This window comes from Bubalus bubalis, chromosome 2, assembly GCF_019923935.1.
Source record: "Bubalus bubalis isolate 160015118507 breed Murrah chromosome 2, NDDB_SH_1, whole genome shotgun sequence".
Lineage (NCBI taxonomy): Eukaryota > Metazoa > Chordata > Mammalia > Artiodactyla > Bovidae > Bubalus > Bubalus bubalis.
The window spans coordinates 4,835,715-4,856,688 of NC_059158.1; the positions used below are offsets into that span (position 1 = coordinate 4,835,715).

General features: G+C 47.5%; 1 protein-coding gene across 3 annotated transcripts in view; it reads left to right on the top strand.

The window, feature by feature from the left end:
- Positions 1-20,974, top strand: part of BMP6 (bone morphogenetic protein 6) — a 149,304-nt gene that overhangs the window by 47,421 nt on the left and 80,909 nt on the right.

Here is a 20,974-nt window from a genome sequence, read left to right on the forward strand (position 1 = left end):
TTATTTTTACGGCTGAAAAATATTCCACTGTATGTATATACGGGCTTCCCGGGTGGCACTAGTGGTAAAGAACCCACCTGCTAGAGCAGGAGACGTAAGAGATGCGGGTTCAATCGCTGGGTCAGGAGCATCCCTGGAGGAGGGCCTGGCAACCCACTCCAGTATCCTTGCCTGGAGAATCCCATGGACAGAGGAGCCTGGCGGGCTACAGCCCGTGGGGTCACAGAGTCAGTTACAGCTGAGTGACCGAGCACACACGTATTACATATATACACCATATTTTCTTTTTCCGTTCATCCATCGGTGAACACAGGTTGTGTCCGTGTCTTGACTGTTGTTAACAATGCTGCAGTGAACATGGGCGTGCAGATATCTTTTGGAGTTCGTGTTCTCCTTTCCACTTCTTATATTCCCAGAAGTGGAGTTTCTGGACCGTATTATAGTTCTGTTTTTAAGCTTTTGAGAACTGTTGTTTTCCATAGGGGCTGCGCCAATCTTTTTTCCCACCAACAGTGTATGAGTTCCCTCTTCCCCACATCCTCATCTAAGCTTATTGCGTGTCTTTTTGATGATAGCCGTCCTGACACGCGTCAGGTGATAATCGCCCTGTAGCTTTTTTCCTCCTAGTTTTATTGAGATATAATTGACATACAGCACTGTGGAAGTTTAAGGTGTATAACGTAATGATTTAACTTACATCATGAAATGATTATCACAGTTGAGTGAGCCTCCATCTTTTCAAATTGATACGAAATTAAAGAAAGAAAAAAAAATGTTTCCATTGTGATGAGAATTCTTAGGATTGACTCGTAATGACTTTCATGTAACGTACAGCCGTACTAGTTCTGTTTTCATCATGTCGTATATTACACCCCTAGTGCCTGTTTATCTCATCACTGGATCTCATTATGGTTTTGATCTGCATTTCCTGATGATTAACGTACCTGTTGGCCATCTGGATGTCTTTTTTGAAACCTGTTCTTTGGAGCCTGTTTTCTTTGGAGCTTTGGCTAACTGGGACGAGGGCTTGGACTCGAGCTGGAAGCTTCTAGAAAGGGGATGATTCAGTGTGAGGGTTAGCCTCAAGGTGTTTGCTCGTGGAAGGAGGGCTTCCTCTGGCTGGTGGATGCAGGATGTACGGAATGTCAGTTTGATCAGCATCCGCTCCATCCTCCTCCTAGAGTCCCTTTCTAGAAGTGACGTCCATTCTCCCATCCATGCATGGTGGAGGAACTGAAGTACGGGCCCACATGAGGAGTCGGGAGGCGCCCGCTCCAGGGTCGGTGTGTGTTTTGGGGCCAGCTTCTTCCCTGGGGCCGGCTGAGATTGTTGTGGTCCTGGGGCCGCTGTGGGCCAGTGGCTTCCTGACCACCCACTGGCTGCCCCTCGGGTAGGCTGTTCTGGAAGTTTGCTTACTCCAGAGCCTGCACCTCCTGCCCTTCCATCAATTTTATAAGCACGTCTTTGCCTGAATTAAGATCCTTCCTGCCTCACGTTGCTCAGCTGGCTCTGTGATCTGCACTTCACCCTGGCTATACGGGGGAGTCATTGAGTGGGGGTGCCCAGGCAGCCTCCGTGCCAGGATGACAGAGCAGGCGGGCTTCGTGTGCTTTGCACTGTTTCCACCTCCACCCTTTCTTCCAGGTGTTTTGTTTTGTTTTTAATATTCATTGGTTTCTTTGACTGAGGCAGGTCTTGGTTGCAGCACACAGGGTCTTTGGTGCGGCCCACGGACTCTAGTCATGGCACATGGGCTCCAAAGTGCGAGGGCTCCGTGGTTGTGGTACCCAGGCTAAGTTACTCCGTGGCACGTGGGATCTTCCCAGACCAGGGATCGAACCCGTGTCCCCTGCATTGGCAGGTAGATTCCTAACCCCTGGGCCATCAGGAAAATCCCCCGTTTATTTTTTTTAAACTTTTTACTTTGAAATAAGTTAAAGGTTAGGAAGGGTGTGATGTCATATCTGTTAAATGGTTTAACTGAATCAGATGACAAGAATTGTAACTGTGTCCATGTTTTGCAAGAGCAAGACAGAAAACCTATATTTTCATTTGCATTGCTCCCGCCAGAAGAAATGCATTTCCAAAGTACTGGGAAAAGAGAGGAAATCCATCCAAGGAACCCTGGGTCAGCCTCTTGCTTGGGCCATGTACACACTGGATGACAAGCCCGTAGCACAGGTAGCAAAGACGAGTTCCTGGGATTGTGTTCCTGCTCCCTGGCCTCCCCTAGACCGCATTAGTAAAGCCATTCTTGTAACAGCATTTTTGTAGTGATTCTATATGCAAGTGTTGATGTTATCACTTAGACTGGCAGGTCTGAGGTCCTGATTATTGTTGTTGTTCAGTCACTCAATCATGTCTGACTCTTTGTGACCCCGTAGACTGCAGCAGGTCTGGCTCCTCTGTCCTTCCCTATCTCCCGGAGTTTGTTCAAACTCATGTCCATTGAATCAGTGATGCCATCCAACCATCTCATCCTCTGTTGTCCCCTTTTTCTCCTGCCTTCAGTCTTTCCCAGCATCAGGGTCTTTTCCAATGAGTTGGCTCTTCGCATCAGGTGGCCAAAGTATTGCAGCTTCAGCATCAGTCCTTCCAATGAATATTCAGGACTGATTTCCTTAAGGACCGACTGGTTGGATCTCCTTGCTGTCCAAGGGACTCTCAAGAGTCTTCTCCGACACCACAGTTGGAATGCATCAATTCTTTGGTGCTCAGCCTTCTTTATGGTCCAACTCGCACATCCATACATGACTACTGGAAAAACCATGGCTCTGACTATACATAGTTTTGTAGGCAAAGTGACGTGCCTGCTTTTTAATACGGTGTCTAGCTATGTCATAGCTTTTCTTCCAAGCAGCAAGCATCTTTTAATTCCAGCAGAATGGGAACTGTCAACAGCCTTGTTTGCTGTGGTCGGTGGACTACACATGGATTCTGGAGACTCAGACAGCCTGAAAGAACATCAGCAGATGCTTCTAAGAATCTCTGAAAGCAATTTCAAAACATTTGTGTTAAAAGCTTCAGCAGCAGATGTAAGGCCCAAGCAGAGTGATGTTGTAAGAGACATACTGAACTTGGAACCAGAAGAATTGGGTGTCAGGCCTTGCTCTGCAGTCTTAAACTGAGCTGAGTTATTTAGCAATGGCTGGTCTTGGTCATCTCATTTGTGGAAAGATAGGGGTTGAAAAGATCATTATGGCATCCCTTCTGGCTTTAAAGGTCTAAATCTCTAAGTTATTACTGGCCCCGTGACTGTTATCCGGTTGTCTGATTTACTCCTGGGGGCCTGAGGGGTGGATCCATGGCACACAATCAGTGGCATGTCCCCTTTGCCCTCGCAGTTCAGGTGGTCCTGATGCTCACGCACTCATTGTGATGAGTCCTCCTGAGTCTGAGTTCAAGCTGTAGCTGACAGGTGTTTAGCCTCTCATGCCATCCTCATTGTATGTGGTGTGGAATGTCCTTCATTCTCCAGATCCTCGGAGGCTATTTACTCCTTGTTGTTATTGTGAACCAAGAGTGTGAGACTTTGGCGAGAAGTACCCTGTGATGGGTTCTCGCCAGCATCGCCAGAAAGCCGTGAGCTTTCTGTGAAATGTTGCAGTGTTTCACGCCCTGCTTTGCAAATTTATTCATTCATTCACATATTACACAGATATTTATCGCGTGCTTTTTATGTGCTACACATTATACCATGGGATACGGGATGGACAGAACTCGAGGATTCTGGGCCAGGGGTTAAATATTAGCAGCCCCAACCAGCAGGTACCCGCAGATGGGGACGTGGGTCAGGGAGAAACTGTCCTGGATCCTACAGGTGAGTTAAGATTCACCTGGAAGCCAAGGGTGGCTGGAGGGAATTGAGGTGAAGAGGAGGTGTTTCCACCCCCGTGGTAGGTGCCAGGGAGAAATATGAGATGAGGAATTCACAACACTTTTCTCAGTAAGAGTTGAGCCACTGGCATCCCTCTGTGTGGCCACCTGGATGAGTCAGTTACCTGGTGTCGGCAGGCTGTGGAGACCCCGCTTGTGCTCTGGAAATGTCTGGAGCACCCACAGCCACCACTGAGAGCCTAAGATACTTTTTTTTTTTTTTTTCAAATTTCTTGCATTCTCTCAAAAAATCATGCAGATTTTTCTTTATGTTCATAATACACCTTGATTATTTTTAATGTAAAAGTGTGAAAGTCACTCGGTCATGTCTGACTCTCTGTGACCCCATGGACTACACAGTCCATGGAATTCTCCAGGCTGGAATACTGGAGTGGGTAGCCTTTCCAGGGATTGAACCCAGGTCTCCTGCATTGCAGACAGATTCTTTACCCGCTGAGCCACAGGGAAGCCCATTGTTAATGTAATGTGTTATCATTAAAGTGAAGTCCCCACGAGGATGATGCATCCTCGGCCTATGAAGCTGGCCTCTCACTGGCAGAGTCCAGGGACCTAGGCTCACGTTCCCAGCTGCAGGAATGCAGAAGGTCAGCTCTGTCTGTCTCCCACTATTTGCATTCCAAAGCTGACCTTCTTTGCTTGGCAGTCCAGGTCACATGAGCGCTTCTTGATTGCTGGGGAGGAAATTGCTAAGGTTCTTCATCAATTCCAGTGACTTAGTTCAGTGTTTATAATCTCTCCTCTGTGATTCTAAAACTGAGGTAAACATTCGGGGCGGCAAAGAAGGCATCTTTATTTGTCATCGCTTGAGAATAAATGACACTCATTTTTAGTAACTTTCTATTCATTCCGCTCACATTAAGATGCAATAGCACTTCAAATATAAGACTTTCTATGTTTTTCTTGAAAAATATTAATTAAACCATTAGACAGCGTCCTTAGTTATGTAGCCAAGGGAAGAATCAAAGGCAAATATTACAGTGCTTGGAAATAATGCTCGACTACTGATAAAGCCAAATTCAGAGCTGAAATAAGAATCCGGTACTTTTTTATATCATTGTATTAATATTTCGTTTTGGCTGTGCTGGGTCTTTGCTGCTGCTCAGGCTTTTGTCTAGCTGTGGTGGGAGGCTGTCCTCTAGCCATGGCGCTTAGGCTTCTCGTTGCTGTGGCTTCTCTCCTTGTGGAGCACGGGCGCCAGACTGTGTGTGCACTTCAGGAGTTAATGGCGCATGGGCGCATTGGTTGTGGTTCCTGGGCTCTAGAGCACAGGCTCAGCAGTTGTGGCTCTGCGGCACGTGGGATCTTCCCGACCCAGGGATGGAACCCACGTCTCCTGCGCTGGCAGGCAGATTCTTCGCCACTGGACCACCAGGGAAGCCCGGGAATCCAGTGTTGAGATAGTCGCCCAAGGTATACACGAAGACTGTGAGAGGACTTCTCACACGGCCCCTTTCAGTTTTCCACTTTGGCCAGGAACTTTAGCACATTGGGAAGAGCCTTTCATAGAGACTTTGATGTTACAAAAGATTAATTTAGCAGAGGAGGTAACATGACCCTAGGTTCTCTGCTTTCTAGATTCATGGTTTGTTTTCTTGGGTCTCCGGGAGGAAGGGTGGGGCCCAGGGAACTCCTCCTCTTTATTCTCTCATCAAGCTCCCTGCCCTTTCCAGTGTTTCTGGAGGAAGAACCTCAGAGCGTCCACTGGGTCGCCAGGGCTGTTTCCGCAGTGCTCCGCTCCCCCCGTTCGTTCTTACGCCTCACTTCCCTACTTTACTGTTGGTGGTTGTCAAATTAGGGGCTTCCTTGGTGGCTCAGATGGTAAAGAATCGGCCTGCAATGTGGCAGAGCCAGGTTCCATCCCTGGGTCTGGAAGATCCCCTAGAGGAAGGGAATAGCTATCCACTCCAGTATTTTTGCCTGGAGAACTCCATGGACAGAGGAGCCTGTGGGCTACAGTCCATGGGGTCAAATTGGGAGTAGTAAGGATAACACATGTTTAGATAATGTATCTTAACATTCCTGTCGATTTGGGAAGACAGGCCATGGCCTGAGCTCCCCATGACAGTAGGAGTGAAAAGAAGGGGAGAGGATGTATGTACACAGAAAAGGCATACAGCAGAGTGAGAATCCTGCAGACCAGTTAGGGGTATGATATAGTCACAGCCTGAATAGATATTTAAATAGTCCCAGACCTCCTCTTAGAAGGTCCAGCACCCTCATTAGCCCTGCACAAAGAAGTCATAACCAGAAACGGTTGATGCTGTAGAGCTCGAGATGGTCCCATAGCTTTCTGGATGCCAGCCTCACCTTCGGGGGTCCCTCAGGAAATGGGGCGTCTCCTGTGCCCCATCAAGGAAGGATATCTTCCAGCTGAGAAGCTCGCCCTTGACCTGGGACGCGTCTTCTCGATCAGGGTGCATGGTCAACTGAAGGACAGAGGCTGGGTTGGCCGGATCAACCCCGGGTGCCGGCAGGTGGCCCCCGAGTGCACCTCAGCCGTCAGGCTTTTAACATTCGTCCAGTGTGCGCACTCCGCACACTCACAGGTGCGTACACACAGGCACACATCAGGTTAGGAGAGAGTGGACACGTTTTTACGTACTGTGGTTTTAAAAAATTATACAAAGTCATCCATGAATACTTGCTTTATTGGGGCACGCTCTTTAGAGCCCTTGGCGGCTCGCCTCCCTCCAGGGACCCCGGTCAGCTGCAGCAAGCCCTTCCCTCAGGTGCCTGTACCGGATGGGGAGATGGAGGGTACACAGGGCTCCCGCAGGCCAGCTGCAGACATAGGGAGGGCCTTGTTTCTTAGGAGACGTCTGGCGCTTGCAGGCTTGGGGAGGGAGGCGGGGGAGAGCTGGAGGAGCTGGGACCAGTGTTAAAATAAAGCAAAACCAACACATCAGCCTAATGAAGACCTGTATCTCTCTGGCATCATCATTATTTTAATAAACAGGAGAGGGGGGAAAAGCTGAAAGTAAGGCGTCAAACCCGAGCAAACACATCAGAACTACCGAATTAGTTCCCTGTGCAAACACACCTCTCTATTTAAAGCTGGGGCAGCTCAGTGACCCTCCTCGGAGGCGGCTGGCCTGGGCGGCCCAGACTTCGGGCCCTGTGGCTCCCGCCCCGCCTGGGGCCACGCCTGCATATGTCGGTGTTTCCTTTGGCTTCCAGAAGGTCAAATAACGATGGCACAGCCCTTCTGTTTTCCCTCCTTTCCCAAAATGAGTGCTAATAACTTCTATATAAGGAACATTACCTGTTGGTTCAGGAGGCCGGTTACCTGCCCGCTTTCAGAGGCGCATCTCCTCGGAGTGGGCAACTGTGCCATTTGGAAATTACTTTAAATAACTGTTTACTGACTGTCGGCTGACCTTCAGAGCACAGTTGGAGACTGTGGCGAGAGGCGTGTTGGACCAGACGTGACGAGGAGGTGACCTTTCAGGTGCCCTCGTGTCTAAGCAGCGGGAGTACACCGAGGGTAAATGCGCCTTGTAGGGAAATAGGTGTGTGTGCCGTGTGCCTTGTAGGGAAATAGGTGTGTGTGTGCCGTGTGACATTAAAGCCCAAACGTCAACAGCTAACCTGTACTGAGCACGATGCAGATAACATTGCGCTCCATTCTTTGAGTGTGCCGTCTGGTTCTAGTTCCACGATAACCCTGGGGGTGTTGGCGTTAACCCCGTTTTAGAGATAAGCAGACTGATGCTCTGAAGCAGCGCAGTGCCTTGTCCAGGCCTCAGAGTCGGCGGCAGCACAGACCAGGTGTGTCTTGAGTCCGAATCCCACCCCCGACCGCTGGAGCTTTCTGCCTCTGTGTGAGTGAGGGGCCGTGGAGCTGTTTCCCAGGCATTGCTTCTGTGGTTGCAGTGTTTGTAAGTTTCTTTAAGTGAAGGACAGGGAAAGCTTGAGAGAAGCAGAGAAATGGAAACTGCTGCCAGAGTCTTGGGATCTCATGCCTTGAGAAGAGTCGTGTGTGTGTGTGTATACACACACACACACACACACACACACATATATAATTTATTTGATTCTGCCAGGGGCTTAATTGGGACATGTGGGATCTAGTTCCCTGACCAGGGATCAAACCCAGGCCCCCTGCACTGGGAGCGCAGAGTCTTAGCCACTGGACCACCTGGGAATTATCAAGATGGGCTTGCTTTAACCCCGTTCCATTTCTCTGGAGTTTGGTTCTATGAAGTGAGTTCTCAGATTCTTCCTCTGAATGAGTCAAAGCAGAGCTTGTCTTAAGTCCAGGACACCAGACTCTTCCCTCATCTGGTGTTTCTCTTATCTCTCTCGTTCTTTTGATGTTTAGTCATCTTCTTGCCTTGCTGGTTATCTTCTCCTCTTGTTCAGTCACTCAGTCATGTCTAACTCTTTGCCATCCCACGGACTGCAGCATGCCAGGCTGCCCTGCCCTTCACTGTCTCCCAGAGTTTGCTCAAATTCATGTCCATTGAGTTTGTGAGGCTAACTAACCATCTCATCCTCTGTCACCCCCTTTTCCGCCTGCCCTCAATCTTTCCCACCATCAGGGTCTTTTCTAAGGAGTCGACTCTTTGCATCAAGTGGTCAAAATATTGGAGCGTCAGCATCAATCTTTCCAGTGAATATTCAGGATTGATTTCCTTGTGTCTTATTTCTCCAATAAGATGATAAACATTTTGAGGGTAGGTGCTGTCCAACTTCTTTGTTTTCCCTCAAGTTCCTAGCCCAGGCCCTCAGATGTATAGATGTTCAGATATTTGTGATGTTAGCATAACATCAGGCACACCATGCAAGCTGGGGAGGAGGGGTAGTAGTTCCTGACTCTGCTGCTGGTGGACAGATGATCTTGGCAATTGCTGGACCCCTGTGGGTCTCACAGAGGAGTCCACCAAGAGGACCCGAGTGCTGGCCGATCAGCAGGTCGCAGCCCTCCAGGTGTGTGTGGCAGGCGCCCAGCCAGCCAGACACTACGGTCCAGTGTGCACAGTGCATCTGAGCGGGCACACCGCATTCGGGTGTGCACATTGCCTTCAAGTGTGCTGGCCGTGGTGCCGAGTTGCCACGGTGCCCTCTGGGGGGTGCTCAAGTTACTACCTCCACTCATCACCACCTGGGTGGATTTCATCTCTAAGGAGCTTTTAATTTGCACGTAGCATACTTAACTGAGAGTGATCGTGAAATGCCATGACTCGTGCAGAGAGCGGTTTGCTTTCCAGAGTGTTCTCAGGTGGGCTCATCCACTGCCTCTGCAAGGTGCTCCCACGAGGCCAGGAGCCCTGTGTTAGAGACAGGGACACCAAAGCCGGGAGGACACTCACGGAGCAGGGAGATGTCACCTGAGGTCAGGGAGGGGCCTCCGTGGTGCCCACTGTGTCTTTTTGTGGTGTCTGGGGTGGGGGACGGAGTGCTTGGCTCCGTGTGCACTTTCCTCCCTGAGACCACAGGCTGCCTCTGGGAAACCAGTTTGTAGCTCTGGTTCACCTCATCCTACCTCGCTTCTTGGGCCGTGTGTGGTGGCGTGTGTTTGACTTAAGGCGACTCTAGATAGCGCACACACCCGGTCGTTTATTTCGGTGCTGTTTCTGCTTAGCTGTGGCGCTCCTTTGTCACGACTTATTCTGGGCAGCCGAGAAGCTCCCGCCCGTGTCATCTGTGACCAGTTTAATTCTGTGTCTCCTGGGTGTCACCACTGGTACCAGACTGACCACCCACCCCGGTAGCATTTTTGGTTCTTTTTTTCTTTTTAAAACCCAAGGAAAACCCTGCACACTCTTAGTTTTCCTTAATCCTTGAATTAATCTAAGTCTTTCTTTTATGTCCCATATAGCTTCTACCTAGTAAGCAGGCAATAAGTATTTGTTAAATGTGAGTGAGCAGTTGTATTTTTATCCTGTACCCTTTGCAACTTTCTAATCCAAACAGTATATAGTAGTCCCCACCGCCTCCTTATCTGTGAGTTTACTTTGTGGGGTTACCGAGGTCGGCTGCCATTGGAAAACAATATGTGGAAAATTCCAGAAATAATCAATTCATAAGTTTAATTTTATTTTTTGTGTTTTCTTTTATATTTTAATTTTTATTTTATATTGAAGTAGAGTGGATTAACAATGTTGTGTTAATTTCAGGTGTACAGCAAAGTGATTCCATTTTATATATACATGTATCTATTGTTTTTCAAATTCTTTTCCCATTTAGGTTATTATAGACTCTTAAGCAGAGTTCCCTGTGCTATACAGGATAGGTCCTTTATTTATTTTAAATATAGTAGTGTGTACATGTCAACCCCAAACTCCCAATCTATTCCCCCGCTGACTCTTCCCTGCTGGTAACCATAAGTTCCTTCTCTAAGTCTTTGAGCCTCTTTCTGTTTTATGATTAAGTTCATTTGTGCCATTTTTTGGATTCTGCATATAAATCATATCATATGATAATTGTCTTTCTGTCTGACTTCACTTAGTATGATGATCTCCAAGTCCATCCATGTTGCTGCAAATGACATTTCATTCTTCCTAATGGCAGAGTAATAGTCCACTGTGTGTATCTGTACCACATATTCTTAATCCATTTACCTGTCAATGGACATGTAGGTTGCTTTCATGTTCTTGGCTGTTGTAAACAGTGATGCAATACATGGGGTGCATGTATCCTTTTGAACAAGGCTTTTCTCTGGATATATGCCCAGAAGTAGAATTGCTGGATCATGTCGTTGTTCTAGGGCTTCCCTGGTGGCTCAGATGGTAAAGAATCTGCCTGCAGTGCAGGAGACCCAGGTTCAATCCCTAGGTCAGAAAGAGCCCCTGGTGAAGGGGATGGATAGTATTCTTGCTTAGAGAATCCCATGGACAGAGGAGCCTGGCAGGCTATAGTCCATAGGGTTGCAAAGAGTTGGACATGACTGAGTGACTGACACTTTCACTTTCACAGTAGATTATTTTTAATTTCTTAAGGAACCTCCATACTGTTGTTCATAATGGCTGCACCAATTAATTTCCATTCCCACCAGCAGTGTAGGAGGGTTCCCTTTTCTCCACACCCTCTCTAGCATTTATTGTTTGTAGACTCTTGATGATGGTCATTCTGACTGGTGTGAAGTGGTACTCCTTGTAGTTCTCATTTGCGTTTCTCTAAAAATTAGCTATGTTGAGCACTTTTACCATGTGCCCATTGGCCATCTGTATGTGTTATTTGGAAAAATCTCGATTTAGGTCTTCTGCCCATTTTTTGATTGGGTGATGGTTTTGATACTGAGCCACATGAGCTGTTTGTAAATTTTGGAGATTAATCCCCTGTTGGCTGCATAATTTGCGAATATTTCCTCCCATCCTGTGGGTTGTCTTTCTCTCTTGTTTATGGTTCCCTCTCCATGTCTTAAGATGCCTTTATTTCTAACATTCATGTGGTTTCCTCCTCTCCAGTTTCCTTTTGTGATTGTTGACATTTTTTTTTTGCATTTCATTATTAGATATGTGGCTCATCTTCTTGCATCTCCCCTGCTTATTATGTAAATCAAATCTTTTTAAAAAAAAGAAATATGAAAGTCATCTTCAGTGCCCATTTCTTTTGAAGTGAATTGGCCATCTTCAAGTATACCTTAATGGGTCTAGGTGTGTGTGTGTGTGTCTAAGTGTGTGTTTAGATCAGGTGCTAGTCATATGTTCAGACTGTTATCACGAGTAGCATTGCAAAACAAAGCTTTTCTGAGCCAAGATACATTTTTAAAAATTCATACCCCAGATAACTTTTTCCAGAGTTCCTCTCCCACACACCAATTAACACATTTGGCAAAATTTGCTTTATCTTAGAAAATCCTTTGAACTTCAAATGATGGTATTTTATACAAGCATGAGAGAAGCTCAAACACAGAAGAGAAGAAAGTGTAATAGCTTGATCTTGGAGGGAGTGTGAGAAACCGTCTTACTTCTCAGTAGATGCTAACACTGAGCTTGGAGGAGCAGTAGTGGGAAGGAGGGACAGGTGGTCCCCACAGAGACTGGCCGCCTCCTGCCTCGGATCACCGCTCACCCGGCCACTTCCTCCTTCCATGGCTCCATTGTGCACTGAGGGAGTGGAGGAGGGGTTTGTGTTTATTAGGGTCTGAGGTGGGCTTCTCAGTGCAGGAAGGGGAGGTCCCTGGAGTCATCTGCCACCTACTTAGCAAGGAATTGCTAATGCTTCGCTGGCAAACCAAGAGGGGTAGTCATGGAGACAAGAAAGTTTGGATGGATTCTGGAGGAAACAGATTCCCCCTGGACACCTATTCCAGGCAGCTGGAGCAAGGCCACTGAGGTTGAAGAGTGTGGACTCATACACTTAGAGAATGAACTTCCGGTTGCCCAGAGGAACGATGGGAGGAAGGGATAGTTAGGGAGTTTGGGATGGACTTGTGCACACTGCTATATTTAAAATGGATCACCAACAAGGACCTTCTGAATAGCACGGGAACTCTGCTCAGTGTTTTGTGGCAGCCTGGATGGGAAGGGAGTTTGGGGGAAAATGGATACATGTATATGTATGGCTGAATCCCTTCACTGTTCATCTGAAATTATCACAACATTGTTAACCAGCTATGTGTGCGTGCGTGCGTGCTAAGTCATTTCAGTCGTGTCTGACTCTTTGCCAACCCTGTGGACTGTAGCCCACCAGGCTCTTCTGTCCATGGGGATTCTCCATGCAAGAATACTGGAGTAGGTTCCTGAGGCCTCCTCCAGGGGATCTTCCTGACTCAGGGATCAAACCCACACTTACATCTCCTGTACTAGTAGGTGGGTTCTTTACCACTGGGTAGAAAGTGGGTATACCCAGTGCCACCTGGGTATCAGTTCAGTTCAGTTGCTCAGTCGTGTCCGACTCTCTGCAGCACACCAGGCTTCCCTGTCCTTCACCAACTCCCAGAGCTTGCTCAAACTCATGTCCATTGAGTTGCTGATGCCATCCAACCATCTCATCTTCTCTCATCCCCTTCTCTTCCTTCCTTCAGTTTTTCCCAGCATCAGGGTCTTTTCTAATGAGTCAGTTCTTCACATCAGGTGGCAAAGTATTGGAGCTTCAGCATTAGTCCTTCCAATGAACACCCAGGACTAATTTCCTTTAGAATGGACTGGTTGGATCTCCTTGCAGTCCAAGGGACTCTCAAGAGTCTTCTCCAACACTACAGTTCAAAAGCATCGATTCTTTAGTGCTCAGCTTTCTTTATAGTCCAACTCTCACATCCATACATGACTACTGGAAAAACCTTAGCTTTGACTAGACAGACCTTTGTCAGCAAAGTAACATCTTTGCTTTTTAATATGCTGCCTAAGTTGGTCATAGCTTTTCTTCCAAGGGGCAAGGATCTTTTAATTTCATGGCTGTAGTTACCATCTGCAGTGATTTTGGAGCCCAAGAAAATAAAGTCTATCACTGTTCCCATTGTTTCCCCATCTTGTTTGCCATGAAGTGATGGGGCCTGGGTATACCACCTGAGTATACCTCAGTGCAAAAGAAAAGGTTAAAAAAAAAAAAAAAAAAAAGGCACGGTGGTATACCAGAAGGCTGTGATGATCCCCTTCCTGTATTTACAAAAACAGGGTTTGTCTCCTATTCACCAGGGCTACAGCGGGAAAGAAGGTAACAGGCTTACTGAGTTTGGCACTCTTCAAATAAATGCTGTTTCAAAAAATGTCAGGAATTATTGCTGTAATTAACCCAAAGCTAGAGCTTAAAGAGTGATGCTTAATTGGCTTCTTTCTCTTCATGTGTCACAACTCTGAGTCCTCGCTGAGAGCTTTTTTGATAAATGAGAAAAGGGGTCTTTGTGTTTGAAATTCGGAATTGTCAGACACTTAGTAGAATTAGTGTGTTTGTTATGATTTGTCTTCTCGAGAGCGATCCACGGGGAGCAGCCTGGGGGTTGGCGGGGAGGGGAGCATCTTGCCCTTTCAACTCCAGTTCCCTCTCAAGCTATGAAAGGAATAAATGGGGACGCACCACACAGCGATCTTCGTAAACTCTTCTGTCTGCTGCTGGCAGAGGCGTGAGGAGCAGGCGCGTATTTTGTTGTGTCTTGCAGGCTTCTCTTGCCTGAAAGAAAAAATCTGTTTATGGAGGGGGAGGACGTGGCTGAAAAAACACTTGTACATAAAACAGCTGTTAAGTGAATCTCCACACACTGAGATCAAGAGAACGTGAAGAAATATGTCCATCCAAGAATCCCTCTGCCAACTTGGAGCCTCCTTTAGAAAATAAATACAGCCACGCTACAAGTTTCTGGTAACTTAGTTACTGAAAAATAAATTGAGCTACTTAGACCCTTGAACCTTGATTAAAAAAAAAAAATCTCTGAATTCTATTGCAGTGATGCAAACGAAGCCAAAGAAACTGCAGAAAGTTTCTTTTCCCTTTGGTCATAAATGGATCCCGAAGAGTCCTGAAAACGCACAGAACAGAAACTCAGGCTTCCCAGTAGAAGGAGAGCAGGTCCCTGATGTTTGCTTCTTTAAGCTCCATCCATGATAAGTCGGTATTGCTGGGTTACTCAGCTTCCTTTGAACTTTCCCTTCCTAGGGGCCTGGCACGGTAGAGGACAGCTGTGCTGGGCGCCTGCCAGGAAAAACTGGCCTTTCCCCGGGCAGAGCACATCTGGCCACACCTTCCCCCAGCCCACTAGGAACTCCTCAAAGGATGGGTCAGTCGCCTTTGGTGTCTGCTCCGCGGTTGGAGTGCTCTTGCTACAAGGTGAGGGCCCTTTAAAACTGTATGCTCATGCTTGGAGAATTCTGCCCGTGTGCTACAGATGTTTTACAGTTTATTTCCAAACAGCTGCTTTTCCCTTCTTCAGTCTGTTTTTCCTTTTTTTTTTTTTTTTTTTTTAAATAAAATCCCTCCGGAAACCTTTCAGCTCACATCCTTGGCCGAGCTTCCTTAGTAGAAGCCCTCGCATTCCTCGCCACGCCATGCCCCCTGGCCGGCACCTGCTGCTATAGGCTGGCCATCACCTTCGCAGGTTGCTCTTCTGTGAGTTAGAATTTTGGGGTATGTGTCCCAAACCTCTGTATGTTCAATCAGCCTAGAAAAGAGTCCCCAGGGACAAGCAAGCCCTCTGGAGTGTTTTGGGAGACAGTCCAGAAAGTAGAAGGAAAAGCAGAGGTTTGCAGCTTATAATGCACACTCTGAGCATCAGTAGAAGGGTCCCATGTGGGTGACCGAGTTCAGGGAGTATCAAAGGAAGGATTTCCTTGAGGGCCTGCCACTGTGACAGGCTGTCCCACTTGGAACTCTACTGGCAGCCAGCTGTCAATCATCCTTGACCCTTTCAAGGTAGGAAGAACAGGAATAATTCAGACCCACAGATAAACCCCGAATCTGGGTGATGGCATTGACATCCTCGTTTCGTGATCTGTTCCCCAGTGGAGCTCAGTTGACTAGTTAGAGTTCAACCTCCCCTCATTCCCTTTCCACTGGGGGGAGAGGCGGATGTCCCATGGAAGAAGGTGGAGAGGGAGACGGGAGTTCGGAGTTTGGGAGGCTCGGTTCTTGAACAGTGAGCTCGAGAAGCATGGATCATCTCTCGGGGAAAGGAAAATGTGTTGACTTGTACTTTGGCCAGCAGTCCATATGCAGATCCACCATCTGTGCTAAAGAATGTGCCTGGATCTCGCTAAAAGAGCCCAAGTTGAGTCAGTGTCTGAACTGGAGTCTCACCTCTAAAATAGTTATCAAGGATTTCGAGATGAGGGGCTGCAAAGCCAAGAGAGTGAAAACAATCCATAAAAGCGTGTTTGGCCAGCTCTCAAAAATCTGAGACACTTGCAACACAGCCCTTGGCTCGGCCGGTGGATTTTTCCCATTCATGTGCTCTTTTGACAGATGAATTGTTGCAGGCTGTGAAAAAGCTCTAGGAGGGATCTGCTAGACTCCTCACTCCCTCGGAGCTGGGGAGCTGTTTCTCTGAAACCCTGTGAGCAAGGCAAGGGGCTGCTAGCTCAGTGTGGCAGGCTGTTTGGCCACTCTCTGCTCTGTCTGAAAGGGTCAAGGCCACATTTGACTCTGGCATATTTGTGTGTTAGGTTGGAATGAAGACTCTCAATTTAGTAACTATTCGACACTGGTCGAACTTTTCTGGAATTTGTATTTCTTAACTCCTATGGAATGTTTATTACTTTCATTATGGTAATAACGAGAGTGCTTACCCGGAATCCCATAAATCACGGGATCCTGGCATTTCCCTTCTAGAGTTCTCCTTCCTTTTTACTGCGTGGTGGGCTCACATGTGTATTTGGCAGGTTTTGCCCACCTTCTGGATTGCTGACTACACTATGCCAATTTTTCTTTAAAATCAAAAGCCATTTTGATAAAATTATGTCAAGCTGGATGCCTGTTTCAAGTGTAGCTTCCTTCACACCACATGTGATAAATGTGACCTGTTAGAAAGAATAGAAACTGAGGATTAATATTTAGCTACAAGAGTGGCCAGTCCCTCGTGTTATGGGAAGTCCTTGCCCAAGTCTAGAGGACGTTTCCTTTATTAAACATTTTTTTATTGAAGTGTAGTTGATTTACAATGCTGTGTTAATTTCTACTGTACAGTGTACTCAGTTATGCATGTATCTGTTCTTTTTTATATTCTTTTCCATCATGGTTTATTGTGCATGCGTGCATGCTCAGTCCCTTCAGTTATGTCCAACTCTCTGCGACCCTGTGTGCTATAACCTACAGGCTTCTCTGTCCTTTGGATTCTCCAGGTAAGAATATTGAAGTGGGTTGCCATGCCCGCCCCCAGGGAATCTTCCCAACCCAGGGATCGAACCCTTGTCTCTTATGTCTCCTGCCTTGGTAGGCAGGTTCTTTATCACTGGCGCTACTTAGTCCATAGTTTATCATAGGATACTGAGTGTAGCTCCCTGTGCCATGCAGCAGGACCTTGTTCATCCATCTTATATATAATGGTTTTTATAGGCTCATCCCAGACCCCTAATCCTTCCATCCCCCGTCCCAAACCCTCCCCCTTGGCAACCATGTCTGCTCTCCATGTCTGTGAGTCTGCTTTTGTTTCATAGGTATGTCCACTTGTCATATTTTAGGTCCATGTATAAGTGATATCGTATATTTGCCTTTGTCTGACTTCACTTCACTTAGGATGATAATCTCTAGGTCTGTCTATGTTGCTGCAAATGGCATTATTTCCTTCTTTTTATGGCTGAGTAGAATTCCGTGTGTGTGTGTGTGTGTGTGTGTGTGTACACACCACATCTTTATCCATTCACCTGTCAGTGGACATTCAGGTTGCTTTCGTGTCTTGGCTGTTGTTAACGGTGCTGCTGTGAACATTTGTGTGCATGTATGTTTTCAAATTCTAGTTTTGCTTGCCTATATGCCCTCAAGTGGGATTGCTGGATCATATGCTAGCTCTCTTTTAGTTTTCTGAGGAACTTGCCTACTGTTTTCCACAGTGGCCTCATCGGTTTACATTCCCGCCAAGAGTGTCGGAAGGTTCCTTTGTCTTCACGCCCTCTCCAGTGTTTAGCATTTGTAGACTTTTTGATGATGGCCATTCTGACTGGCGTGGTACCTCGATGTTTTGATTTGCATTTCTCTAATGATTAGTTGGCATCAGCAATTCAATGGACATCACTTTGAATAAACTCTGGGAGTTGGTGATGGACAGGAAGGCCTGGTGTGCCGCAGTCCATGGGGTCGCAAAGAATTGGACACAACTGAGCCACTGAACTGAATGATTAGCTATGATGAACATCTTTTCATGGGCCTATTGGTCATCTGTGTGTCTTGGAAAATAAATTTCTTACATCCATGAAAGAGGCTGGAGTCCTCAGAAGCGTTTTGGTGGAGCTCAATCAATTGAATTTAGATCTTCAAGTGTTCTTGGGCAGAGAGGCTCGGAAGTACTAGAGAAAGAAGAGTCGTCATTTGTATGTATTAATAATATAGAAAGTACTGGGGATCTTTCAAACCCTCTGTATCCTAAGAGTGACTTCAAGGGATGCAGTGTCTACTATTGTGTGTACATACACAGGTTGTATATGGCACCGAATGGAGAGAGGCTTAGCATTGCTCTCTGTGCTTATGCAAAGAAACCAGGAACCCCCTTCATACCTTTTCCAGCCAGCAATGAAAGTCCCTATTCACACAAACAGTTCTAAAGGTCCTTTGTTACAGTGTATGCTTTAAATGTATTTTCATCAAAATGTGGAAGTTCTGGACTTGCATATTTGAAAACTGGCCACCAATACAAAAAACCAGTGGCAAAGCCGGTCATTATAGAACAAGCAGGCCCATCAGAAGTGTAGTCACTGTGTTGTTTTCAGTGTAAATAAACATGTCAACATGTACCTCCAAACAACCATCTGACTTCTGAATTTAAACTCTAAAATATATAGTTGGGAAAGGAAGGGCTTTGCAGTGGATTTGTCATGTGATGGAAATAAGGCATCTCCACCCTTACTAGATCATCTCTGTTTGTTTGAAAGAGAAGTTTTCTATACTTTTCTGTCCAGGGCTCTCCCTTGGGAACGCATGCTTGAATTACTTTTTTTATTTGGCACCCCGGATGCTTTCCCCGTCAATGTGCTTTAAGATTCTGGAAGGGAGAGAAGGAAGTGGAGGCAGCAGAAGAGAACCAGCTATAGTCTTGGTCCAATCAGGCTTAGGAAACAATTTATAAGGTGACAGAGGTTCTGGAAAGGTCATTACTTTTAAAATCCATATGTGCTCATGTCCTTCCAGGAAGTCTTTGTCACCCCCCGCCCCCCAGGGATTTGTGGACCCTCGTTGGGAGATGACTGATTCAGAGCCCATGACTCTTAGCAGCCATCTACGTAGAAAGGTCAAGGAGAAGGGCCTCCAAAAATACTCTGAGAAGTAAAATTAACTGAACAGTAGATGGAAGTTTAGAAGTAGGTAGTGAAATGCGGAGGAGGGTGGAACACGGGAGACTGCAGTTCACATGCACCTCAAAACGAGATGGGGGACGGATGGACGGACGGACGGACAGATGCTCCGAGGGTCATGGGCATCAGTGACTTGCTCTTCAACACCCATTTCCAAAGTATCTTTACAGCTTCCCTTCTGGAAGGAAGTTGTTTCCCAGTCATCGTTTCCCAGCTTGTAGCATTTCTTCTGAGACTCTCCCTGGCTGGCTTTTAAACAGTGACCCTTGTATCTTTTCAAGATGCAGGAGGTTCTTTAGGATCTGTGCTGAGCCTGGCCGGCGTGCAGTAGCTGCTGGGCGTGGGGGCTGCTGCTGTTACCCCTCCAGCTGGCCCGGGGTGGGGGCTGCTGGCTGGACCGTGTCTCCTGCTTGCTCAGCATCGACAGTGCTCAGTGTCCATCAGGTCTTCACTCAGGATCACCCGCTTTGTCCCATCCGCTGGGCGATGTGTTGGGTTCCAGAGGGTGCTTGTATTTTTCCCAGTTGCCTCCCTCAGCCAGGTTTCTGAACCTGGCCCATGAGCTGGGACGCTGGCTCGGGACTTCGTGTGCATGGCTGTTCTTACGTGTGTGTCTGCGTGTTTATTCAAGTTTGTTGTCAAGTGTTCTTGACACGTGGTCTCCTCCCTCCTGCCCCCTCAATATATGGAGAAATTTCCTAGCCTCCAGTAGCGAGTATCAAGTGGATGGTGTTGGCAGAGTTTGTCAGTGTTCACCGTGGTCTTTCAGGCCTTTGTAGTCAAAACAGAGAAAAGCCCCCCAGTTCCCCTCTCAGCATCTGTAAGATGCTGCTGCATCTCCATACTCCTCTTTCTGCAGGTTTTATGCCACCGCATCTCTGATCGTCTCTGAGGAGCTCCTCTTCCTCTTTCCCTCCCGTCATACGGAAGAGCTCGGATGCCTTCTGTTGACCATCGCCAGCCCTTCAGTCTCCTCCAACCCACTCATCTTCACTCCCCTCTGTGGGTTCTAATCCGCCCTTTCTGCAGGCTCCTTCCCTGAACTTTCAAACATGCTCTCATGGGCCCCACCTTCCCAGAAGGCCTCCCTGCCTCCCCCAGGGCCAGCACCACCTCCTTCTGCCTGCCCCCTCTCCCTACCGCATCCCCTCCCTCTGCTGACTCTCCTGTGTGTTAGTCTAACTCTTTTCAACTCCATGGAGTGTAGCCCGCCAGGTTCCTCTATCCATGGGATTCTCCAGGCAAGAATACTAGAGTGGGTAGCCATTCCCTTCACCAGGGGATCTTCCTGACCCAGGGATTGAACCTGGATCTCTTGCATTGCAGGTGGATTCTTTACCATCTGAGCCACCAGGGAAGCCCTGTCTGTCTTCCCCCGGAAGGATGCAGGCTGCATTCTTTGCATGTGAGATGGCAAATTTTTATTTTCTCTTTACTCAGATTTTGACTTTTACAGTTTCCCAGCATGAATAGGGAGAAGGCAATGGCATCCCACTCCAGTACTCTTGCCTGGACAGTCGGACACGACTGAGCGACTTCACTTTCACTTTTCACTTTCATACATTGGAGAAGGAAATGGCAACCCACTCCAGTGTTCTTGCCTGGAGAATCCCAGGGACGGGGGAGCCTGGTGGGCTGCCGTCTATGGGGTTGCACAGAGTTGGACACGACTGAAGTGACTTAGCATAGCATAGCATGAATAGATGAGCACCTTGTTCCACAGTTTTCACTTCACTGGTCTCGGCTGCTCTGCAGGGCTCTGAAGGATTCCCAGCAGACCCATCACCGCTGCGTGTTCTCGGTGGCTCCCGCCAGCCCAGTGAGCCTGCTCCACGGCGCCTGAGCTGCTGTGACGTGTCTCCTGTGGCAAGCACGGTCTTTCCCCTCTGTTGTCTTTCCAGCCCTCTTCCATGATTTGAGTTCCCTGGGCTCTGCTCTCAGCTCTCTGTATCCTTCTCGCTCTCCATGGCAGCCTCACTTTCTCCTGGGGCTTTGAGTGTCCCGAGCCCGTGTCAAGTCCATATTCCTGACCCAGAATTCTCTCTCTCTCTTTCTGTCTCCCCAGACCCTCCTGATTGCCTGAACATCACCCCTCCAAAGTCCCAGAGCCCTCAAAGCCAACATGTAGGAACTTACTTCATTCTGTCCCCCAGGCCTGCCACTCCTGAGTTCCCTGTCCAGTGAAGGACGTCGCCAGACAC